Below are 10,896 nucleotides of genomic sequence, written 5' to 3'. Positions count from 1 at the left end.
GGGAGAGGGGTGTGGGGCTCAGCCTGGGGGTGGGGGCGGAGTGGGGTTCAGCCTAGGGGTGCGGTGGGGGCAGGATGGGGCTCAGCCTGGGGGTGGGGGCAGAGTGGGGTTCAGCCTGGGGTTGGGGTGGGGGCAGGGTAGGGCTCAGCCTGGGGGTGGGGGCGGAGTGGGGTTCAGCCTAGGGGTGCGGTGGGGGCAGGATGGGGCTCAGCCTGGGGGTGGGGTGATATGGGGGCAGGGTAGGGCTCAGCCTGGGGGTGGGGTTCAGCCTAGGGGTGCGGTGGGGGCAGGATGGGGCTCAGCCTGGGGGTGGGGGCAGAGTGGGGTTCAGCCTGGGGTTGGGGTGGGGGCAGGGTAGGGCTCAGCCTGGGGGTGGGGGCGGAGTGGGGTTCAGCCTAGGGGTGCGGTGGGGGCAGGATGGGGCTCAGCCTGGGGGTGGGGCTCAGCCTGGGGGTGGGGTGATATGGGGGCAGGGTAGGGCTCAGCCTGGGAGTGGGGGCGGAGTGGGGTTCAGCCTGAGAGGTGGGGTGGGGGCAGGGTAGGGCTCAGCCTGGGAGTGGGGTTCAGCCTAGGGGTGCGGTGGGGGCAGGATGGGGCTCAGCCTGGGGGTGGGGGCAGAGTGGGGTTCAGCCTGGGGTTGGGGTGGGGGCAGGGTAGGGCTCAGCCTGGGGGTGGGGGCGGAGTGGGGTTCAGCCTAGGGGTGCGGTGGGGGCAGGATGGGGCTCAGCCTGGGGGTGGGGTGATGTGGGGGCAGGGTAGGGCTCAGCCTGGGGGTGGGGGCGGAGTGGGGTTCAGCCTGAGGGGTGGGGTGGGGGCAGGATGGGGCTCAGCCTGGGGGTGGGGTGATATGGGGGCAGGGTAGGGCTCAGCCTGGGGGTGGGGGCGGAGTGGGGTTCAGCCTGAGGGGTGGGGGCAGGGTAGGGCTCAGCCTGGGGGTGGGGTGATGTGGGGGCTCATATCCAGAGGGAGGGGATGGGCGGGCAGCTTTAGAGCAGACTGCTCCACCCTGTCGGTCCCACCTCAGTTGATCCCCCAAATGTCTCGGGCCCTGGAGTCTCCCATGTCAGTTCTGGCCATTCCCGCCTTCCTGACGCCCCCCGCCCCCTCCTCCCCCCGTGCTGACCATTCTGTCTGCTGACCTCTCTGGTGAGCTGCACCCCGGAATCTCCAACAGGAGGCCCCTCAGAGATGTTAAGTTCTGTGAACCCCAAAGTCATTCCCTCTCCCCCAAACCCTCCCCACCCCCCCTGTTACAGCCAAGGGTACCTCCCAACCTAGGGTCATGCTGGACTCCTCCCCCCCCATCCAAGCAGCTGGCATAGGCATGTCCACCTTTGCCACCTCCTGCCCTGTGATGGTGCGGCATTCGTTCCCTCCCACCTGGACTGTTGCCCAGGTGCTGGGGCTGCCCTGCTCCCATCCATTCCTCTCCTTGGCCACTAACAAAGGGAGCGTCTCCTTCAGCGCCCTCCATCACCCAGCCCCTTCTTCCGAGTTCAGCCCGGTGCACCTTGCACCTCCTAACTCCTGTGGGGGCACCCTGGACGCCACCCCCTTGCTGGCCGGTCGTCTTCTTTGGCTCTCCCGGGGCTGGGGCTCTGTCCCTCCTCACCTCTGCCTTCCTCCCAGCCTCGGCTTCTGCAGAAGCCTTTCCTTGAGATCATTTCCACTTCATCATGTACAGTGTTTGTTCATAGTGGTTTTTGTATTGTCTCCCCGTTAGACTGTGAGCTTCCTGAGGGCAGACAGTCTTTTGTATCCACAGGGTCTAGCACTGTGCCTAGCACATAGTAGGCACTTATTAAATGCTTATTGACCTGTAGACTTCCAAAGATTCCCTCCCCCGTTCCCGAAGGATACCTGACCTTGTTCTTTTCCAGCTTTGTGAGCATGGGCCAACTGAGCCTCAGTTTTTTCATCTGTAAAACAGTGCTAAGACTATTTTACTCTCTTCCTTCCTCCTGTTTGAAGACTCATTTTGAAAGTACTATTGAAATATGAGCTGTTATTAAAACTTAAAAGGTAAAAATAAAACTTGATTCACCAACTGTACCACAAAGATCAATCTATTCATGTTTTTCTCATTACTTATTAAGAGACTGCCAAGTCCTTTATGACCATGGGCAAAGCACTTGTAAACACACCCTTCCCAACACACCCTTTTGAACTGAGATTTACTGGTGACCCAAAGGTCAGGAAGGCAAATGCTGAGCTGGGGAGTCTGGAAATGAGATAATAACTGTAAAGTGCTTAGCACAGTAGCCAGCACATAGTAAGGGCGATATGAATGTTACTTATTCTGATTAAGTGAATTGCAAAGTTACATAGGTAGGAAGCACCAAGAGCCTGGATTTGAACTCAGACCATTCATTCATCTCCAAATCCAATGTGCTTGGCACTGTACCACTGAGTCTCTTTCCTTCACTGATGATCCCAAGCTCCCTAGGACTGAGTGAGGTGTTCTTCGAGCATTTCTGTGGCCCATACTTCCTTTACTCCTTGCCTGCCCTGGTGATGAATCTCTTTGCATGTGGTCATTTGACAGACACCAAGCTTTTCTAGCTGGTAAGGGAACTGGCCAAGTGTCTGAGCTCCCTCCTCTGGGTTCCTGCTGCTGTGATAGACTCTTGGGGCCTGGCTTTTCTCCCAGCCCCTGCAAGGAATGGCTGAGCTTTGGGCAATGGGCAGCCATCTCTCCTGGCCTCACTGAATGATTTTTGGGCTTCCCCAAACAGTTTGCTAAGTATAATTACCCCTCATCACCCCAGGACCTGGCAGAACCTGTACTTTTCCAGGTCAACATGAGGAAAAATTTCTTGGAGACTAGCAGGAAATACAAGAAACAAAGTGAAAAAGTGGAATGTGCGTGAAATGTAAACCTGGATAGATACTCCTAGTCCTACAATAGGCCAGAATATTGACTCATTGAGAGGAAAGATTGTTCCTGTCTTTGTGTCTGCATACTCAGCCCAGAATCACAGCTAGCAGTGTCTGAGGCTGGATCTGAACTCACCAGGATGAGTCTGGCACTCTCATCCACTGCGACACCTAGCTGCCTTTACTAAATGCTTATTGACTGACTGACGTAGTGGTAGATTTAGACTGTCATACACTTTCCCCTCGGTTCCAGTCGGCCCAGGGTTGTGCCTTCCTGTTTCACGAGGGCCCTGGAGCATGATCAGAGTGACACAGGGGAGTGAAGTTCAGAGGATTCCTTATGACTTGTTCTCTGCCGTTTCTCAGTCCCCTCTGAAGGCTTCAGAGAAGGAAAAACTCAGTGACCACTCATCCTCCTCCTGTACTGCTGTGTTAGCCGCTGTTGACTGCCTCCTCCTTCTTGGATCTTTTCTCCTGCCTGGCATTCTGGGACACCTTTCCTGGTTCTCATATCAGCTCTCTGTCTACTCCTCAGTCAGTCTTCTTGCCTGGTCATCATCCATTTCCCAGCTCCTTGTCTTGGACATTCCCCAAGACTGCCATCTTTTCTCTCCAGGTGCTCTCACTTCACGATTGCATCAGATGCCTGTGAACTACTTTGGAGTTTGAGACAGAGGAAGTTCTTCAGGTACGGGTTGGACTAGAAGGCTGCTGAGCTTCCTTCCAACTCTGTGGTCCTGGGAGAGTGTGAAAGGTTGGATGGTCACTTAGGTATACTCTCAAGAGAATTCTTTTTTTCCCTTTTTTAAAAAAGTGTTACGCTAGTGGATGGAGTGTTAATCTGTAGTCTAGAAGACCTGAGTTCAAATCCTGCCTCAGGATCCTGAACAAGTCCCTTAACCTCTCTCAGCTTTTGTTTCCCCCTCTATAAAATGGGATTAAAAACCCCAACACCACCTATCTTCCAGGGTTGTTGTGAGGATTAAACAAGTCACTCCAGTTCATAGCCTTGGGGTCCTCGTTGACCTATCCCTGCTCCCCTCATATTCAGTCAGTCCATTCTTCCTCTGTAATATTTCTTGCATCTAATCCCTTTTTTTCTCAAAGTTGTCACCTTCCTCCAGCCCTTCATCACCATCACCTCCTACCTAGCCTGTTGTAGTCAACTCCAGCCTCTGCTTTCAGTCTCTCCTTTCTCTAATACATCCTCCACCCAGCTGCCAAAATAATCTTCTAAGGGATAGGTCTGAACATGTTACTGCCCTGGTCAGGAATCTTCAGTGGTTCCCTAGTGTCCACTCCTCAGCTTGGTAGTTAAAGCTCTCAGCTGTCTCTCTCCATGGTATTTTACGAGTCCCATTTACATGGCTCCCCATCATTTATGTCACGTTCCAGCAGCCATAGACAATCTTGCATTCAAAATGCTGTTGCTTGCACAGCTTGCTTGGCATGCCTGCATTGCACTGGCTCATCTCTGCCAGTAGAAACCCTTATTTTCCTTCAAATTCCAGTCCTGGTTCCCCTTCCCTCTTCTCCTCGATTGTTACTCATGGCTGTTCAGTCATTTAGTCATGTCTGATTTTTCGTGACCCCATTGGGGTTTTCTTGGCAAAGATACTGGAGTGATTTGCCATTTCCTTCTCCAGCTCATTTTACAGATGAGGAATTGAAGCAAATAAGGTGAAGTGACACACACAGCTAGTATCTCAGGCCAGATTTGAACTCAGGGAGATGATCCTTCCTCTCTCCAGGCCAGGTCCTCTCCACTGTGCCACCTCGCTACCCCTCCATGGAGCCTTCTCTAATAGCGTTCAGTGAATCCGTCCATCACCAGGCATTTATCACGTGCCTTCTCAGTGCTCGTGTGTGTCAGAAGGCTCATCCTAAATGCTGAGGTTCCGAGGACAAAAGTGCAACATTTGCTGCTCTCAAGGAATCTACACTCTGCTGAGGAGACAGCCTATATACAAAAGGAATACACGATCTTCCGGGAGGGAGAGTGGGCACCACCAGGTCAAAGTGGAAGGTGATACTTGAGGGCAGTTTTGGTGAGGCTCTCCAATTTCCCTTTAGTGCTCTGGGGTTCTCCTTTGCCTATATCACATTCTCTCATAGAATATTTATTTTTGTGGAGGGTGCAGTCACATACATCGCAAAATGGAAATTCTTCAAGGTATCTTCGTATTGGCAGCATTGGAGGTGCTCAATGTTTGTTCATTTTGATAAACATTTATTATATTTTAAAATTAAATTTTATTTTTATATCATGTTCTTTTCCCAGTAAAGATCTATTCTCTCTTCCGCATGGAGTTACCCCTTATAACAAAGAATAAACAAGGGGGGAAAGCAGCCATGTTAACCTACATAACAGTCAAGTCTGACAGTATAAACAGTATTCTTTGTCCATAGCTCTCAGTTGTAAAAAGATAGCTGCTAGGCATAGAGCCAGAAAGACCTGAGTTCAAATTCAGCCTCCAGACACTGATTATGTAAATTACTTCTCTGTCTACCTCAGTTTCCTCATCTGTAAGAGATGGGGATCATAGTAGCACCAAGTCTTAGGGTTGTTGTGAAGGTCAAATGAGATAGTATTTGTGAAGCACTTTGCAAACCTCAAAGCGTCACATACATGCCAGCCATTAAGAAAGTGCATTCTTGTGTTTTGGCGGTCATTATAATGACCTGACATTCAGTTTTGCAGTCACTGTGGATGTTGCTTTCCTGGTTCTATACTTTGCAACAGTTAACTGAGGTGTTCCCCTATGTAATAGTGATAACAAGCATTTTGAAGCCTTCAGATTCTTTGTTTCGTATGGTGACATTCCACATGTATTCATATGAAAAAGTGGATTTTGTGTTTCCTTATGGATGGATATCAACCTTGTTTGCAGTTATTTGCTACCACCAAAAGGACTAGTATAAATATTTTAGTGTAAATGGGGCCTTTTTGTCATTGGACTCCTTGGGACGAAGGCACAGCAGTGAGATCTCTGGGTCAAAGGCTGTGGCAGCTTAGTTATTTTCTTAGCATAAAGCTCAATGGATGTCCGTTCTATATCATCCAACACAGGAGAGCATTGTGCTGGGGGCTAAGGATACACAAATAAAGCCAAAAACTGAATCCTTGCCTGCACTGGAAGATTTAAAAGGTGTCAACAGTGACTGGACAAGATCTGAAGGGTTTGTGGAGTTGCGACCTTTAGAAGGAAAGCCCAGATTTAAGAGGTCACAGAAGTGGTTAGCATGTAAGGGTGATCAGTGAATGACTTGTTGGCATTCCCATTTCAAAACTTGTAACTGGCTCCATCTGCTGGACTAAATGTTAATATACATTCATAAGAGGCTGACAAGGAAGGCTCCCAGGGAGTAAATGCAGCCTTGAGACCACTTGTGGCTCTCTAGGTCAGTTGTACTTGAGGAATTATGGTAAGAGGAGGTTATTGCCCAGGAGTTCAAGGGTGCCTCCATTGTCCATCTTTATAAAGGTAAAGGGAATAGATTGTCCTGTGACAATCAAGGGGGGGGGGGGGGTCTCTCTCTTAGTCATTGTTGGCAAAATTCTTGCTAGAGTTCTCATTAATAGGCTGATCCTTCATCTGGAAGATGGTCATCTACCTGAGAGCCAGTATGGCTTTGGAAAGGGCTGAGGAACAGTCAATATGGTGTTTGCTGCCCAACAACTCCAGGAGAAATATCAGAAGCAGAATAGAGGTCTGTACACAACATTTGTAGATCTGACCAAGGCCTTTGACATTGTTAGTTGTGAGGGCTTATGGAAAATTATGTCAAAATTTGGTTGCCCAGAAAAGTTCATCAGTATTGTAGGTCAATTTCATGATGGCATGTTTGCCCGGGTTCTGGAGAGTGGACAAAGCTCTTGTGCCTTCCCAGTCACCAATGGAGTGAAACACGGCTGTGTGCTTGCTCCTATGCTTTTTAGCATGATGTTTTCAGCCATGTTGACAAATGCTTTCATTGAGGATGAACATGGCATCAAGGTCAACTACCATACTGATGGTTAGTTCTTCCATCTGAAAAGGCTCCAAGCCAAGACCAAAGTGGAGGGAGTGTTGATGCATGCTTTTCTGTTTGCAGATGACTGTGCACTTAATGCAGCCTCTAAAACTGAGATGCAACAAAGTATGGATCAATTCTCTGCTGCCTGTGCTAACTTTGTCCTAATAATTAACATCAAGAAAACACAGGTGCTCTATCAGCCACCACCACACCATCCCTACGTGGAACCATCTGTTACAACAAGTGGAGAACTTTTGAATGCTGTGGATGAATTCACTTACCTTGGTAGTGTACTTTCCAGGGATGTACACATTGACAATGAGGTTGATGCACACATTGCCAGCGTTTGCTTAGCGTTTGGGAGGCCCTGAAGAAAAGTTTGGGAGACAAGAGGTATTAGACTGACTACTCTGAAGGTCTACAGAGCCGTTGTGCTCACCTCATTGTTATATGCCTGTGAAACATGTACAGTCTGCCAGTGCCATGCCAGGAAACTGAACTGCTTCCATTTGAACTGTCTTATAAAGATTCTGAGGATCACCTGGCATGATAAGGTACAAGACACTGAAGTCCTTGCTCGAAGTGAACTGCTTCAGAGTGCTACTCTGATGGGCTGGCCATGTTGTTCATATGCAAAATATACGCTTGCCAAAAAGACTGTTTTATGGAGAACTTGCACGGGGCAGGCAATCACATGGTGGCCAGAAGAAGCAATACAAGGACACTCTTAAGGTCTTTCTCAAGAACTTTGCAGTTGACTGTGTTACGTGGGAGACACTGGCACAGGACCTCTCAGCATGGCATGCCCACATCAGAAAGGGTGCTGTGCTGAGCAAAGTAGAATTGAGACAGCACAAAGTAAACATAGGATGAGCAAATTTGGAGAGTCCACCCCAAATGTTCACACAGACTATCTGTGCCCAACCTGTGGTAGAGCATTCTGAGCTCCTCTTGGTCTGATCAGCCAGTTGGACACACTGAAACTTCACTTTTTCATGGTGATGTCATTTTGCTCCTCCTTGAAGATGAAGGACAACAACCAACCAACCAACTTGAGGACCTTGAGGGCCACAGGTCATAGGTTCCCAACCTTGGACCAAGGTACACCAAGTGATATTTCAAGGCTGGAGAGCCTTGTACTTAACTCATTTGTAAAGCAAACCATCTTTCTCCCCCAAAAGAATTATCATCCCTTAATTTAACTCGACCCCCTCACCTATCTGGCGACTTAAGGAAGTGAACAAGAGACAAGAAGAGCTGTGCCTGTTTCCTGGGTCAGATAAAGTGAAAGTCTTTGGAGGGGCTACAGAGTTTCAACCATTTAATAACTCACCTTTAGTGCAAACTTTAAGTTGCAAAGTGCTTTTCCCACAACAACGTGACTTGCCCAGGGTCACATTGGCAGTAAGTGGCAGAGCAGGGATTTGAACCAAGATCTTCTGACTCCAAGGCCAGTGTTTCTCATAGAATATGTCATCTAGCATGAGACATGAGAAAATATGGATAAATATAAGGTAGGAAATGAGTTTGTGATCTACTGGGATGACACAGCACAGAGAACTAGGCCTGGACTTAAGAAGAGCCCAGTTCAAATCTGGCCTTCCATACTGACTAGCTGTGTTATCCTGAACAAGTCACATGACCTCTATCTTTGTTTCCTCAAATGTAAAATAAGGATAATAGCAATCTCTAGATAATAACAGCAACCCTCTGAGGGTTTTGTGAGGATCAAACAAGATATTTGTAAAGCATTTTGCACAGTCCTGGCACATAGTAGGTGCTTAATCAATCCTTGTTCCCTCCTGCCTTAGAATGAGGAGATTCTTATTCTAGCTCTACATTGTGAGACTTTCCCAAGTCATTTCATGGCTTTGGGCCTTGCTTTCCTCATCTGAAAATGGGGGGGGCGGGGTGTTGAGTTTTATGGTCTCTTCGAACTGATTTCAAAAAACCAAAGTCCAGTTGATCAGCGTCTTCACCAAATGGCTCTGGAGCTTGGTACTTCAAAATTTTTTTTAAGTCATTTATCATTGTCTAAAGCAAACACAGAATAGCAGCACACGAAGGAGGGGAGAGAAAGCTTGGTTCCAAGATGTTCTCCCAGTGGAGAGCCACCCTGGGTTACCTTCCATCTCCTCAATTTGTATCTAATTACTCACATGTTGTCCCTTATCTTCATTCAAATGGGAGCTCCTTGAGGGCACGGTGCTTGACATACATTAAGACCTTAATAAATGCTTGGTCCAAGAACAAGTACCCTATCTAATCCAGAGGAGCACAGACTTGTCTCCAATTTGGATGGGAGGGGAGATGTAAGGAAGATCAGAGGAGCATAGAGAACCTGAGTGATCGCAGGGGTAACATACTCCCAACTCCTCATTAGAGAGAAGAGCAAACTTGGGGAAATGGACTTGGACAAGGTGACAGAGGCAGGACTTGAACCCAGGTCTTTAGACTCCTGGGACAAAATTCTTCTCACTATACCACAATCCCTCTGATATACTCAGATAGGATTTAGTCAAATGGCATCATTTTAACCCAAAGTACAAGACAGCTGGTACACATTTCTGGCTTCAGATCCTGTGATCTTTGTCCTGAAACCTTCATCGGGGCTGAAATTTGAGAAAAAAACCCCAAAACCCTGAGGAATAAGTGCAGGGCTAAGGCACCAACTATAGGCTCTATCTACATTTTAGCTTGGTGAACTCATCAGCTCACCATCTTCAAACCTGCTTGTCTAGCCCTAAACTCTCCTAGCTGCACATGTCTCCAACTGCCTGTTGGATATCTTGCGTAGAAAATCCTGCAAACATCTTAAAATTCAACAGGTCTACAACTTAATCCAACTTTCCACCCATGCCTTTTCTTCTCTTACCTTCCTACTTACTGTGGAGGATACCACCCACCACCCTCCCAGGCAGGTAGGCTCTAAATCTGGAGCGTCACCCCTGACTCCTCACCCTCTTCCCCATCTCCAGGCTGCTGCCACATCCTTTCTATTCCTACCTGCCTAACACCTCCTATACAGACCCCCTTCTTTCCTCTTGGCACTGCCCCTACCCTGGTTCAGGTCTCAATCACCTTATTCCTGGACAGCCTCATCTCCCCATTTCAGCCTATCCTCCACTCAGGTATCAGTCCTCAACCTAGGCTCAGCCAAGCCCCTCCCTTCCTCCCTCCACCCCCATTCAATCAGCTCCAAAGGCTCCATTTCCATACCTGTTTTTCAAGCCCTTCTTAACCCGGCCTCTTCCAATACTTGCAGTCTGCTTGCTCTTTACTCCTCTTCACACCATTTCCTGACTACGCATCTTTAGACCATTCACTTTGCCTCCTGGCTTCCCAGCTCAAATCCCACCTTCCATAAAAAGCCTTTCTGGATCTCTCTCATGAATTGTCGATCTTTCAACCACACTCGCACATGGTTGTTTACATGCTTTCTGTCCCGTCAGACCACAAGCTCCCGGAGGGCAGGGGCTTTTGGCCTTTCTTTGTATCCCGTGCGTGCATGGTGGCACATAGCAGGTGCTTAACAAATGCTTGCCGAACCACTGTTTTTCAAAGGTGTGTAGAGGCTGTTGTGATGAATAAAATGGCTTTATTTAAAAATCTCAGTGAATTCATAGCACCTTTAGGTCAAGATGTTTTCTTAAAAGACACTAATAGTACAATTACTATAGTGAAGGGTTTTTTTTTTTTTTTTTAACATTACAAAGAAGCACTCCTTCTTGAAAAAGTTGGTAAGCACCAGTATAGGCAAAATTGGAGGCAAACTCATTAGCTAAAGGACAGGGTCATAACACTGTTTGCCGAGCTGTTGGATGGAAGTCTGGAATTCTTTAGCTGCCGTTCCAGGATCTAGAAGGTTTACCTAAGTCCTTCCCAAATCTCACACATGATGAGATTTAGGAAATGGCCCAGGGTCTGATGGCCTCTTCCTTTGCAAGGTAGCCTGGATTTGGGGCAACCCAGATGCCTGCAGGACTCAAGTGACCTTGACTC

At 48.3% G+C, this 10,896-nt stretch overlaps 1 long non-coding RNA gene across 2 annotated transcripts; it reads right to left on the bottom strand.

Moving 5' to 3' along the window:
- Positions 1 to 2,048: 2,048 nt before the first annotated feature.
- On the bottom strand, positions 2,049 to 10,739 carry LOC140524835 (uncharacterized). 2 transcript variants are annotated; one of them, XR_011973865.1, is made up of 4 exons: positions 10,114 to 10,739; positions 8,228 to 8,371; positions 7,176 to 7,261; positions 2,049 to 3,614 (listed from the first exon to the last, which is right to left on the bottom strand). It is a non-coding gene; the product is annotated as an uncharacterized lncRNA (long non-coding RNA). The 2 variants fall into 2 exon arrangements; XR_011973856.1 differs by lacking the exon at positions 2,049 to 3,614 and adding an exon at positions 5,958 to 7,002 and having other exon boundaries at positions 10,114 to 10,736.
- Positions 10,740 to 10,896: the final 157 nt, after the last annotated feature.

This window comes from Notamacropus eugenii, chromosome 1 (assembly GCF_028372415.1).
Source record: "Notamacropus eugenii isolate mMacEug1 chromosome 1, mMacEug1.pri_v2, whole genome shotgun sequence".
Classification (NCBI taxonomy): Eukaryota; Metazoa; Chordata; class Mammalia; order Diprotodontia; family Macropodidae; genus Notamacropus; species Notamacropus eugenii.
The sequence above is the reverse complement of the archived record's forward strand: the minus strand, read 5'-3'. Positions and strand labels throughout refer to the sequence as shown.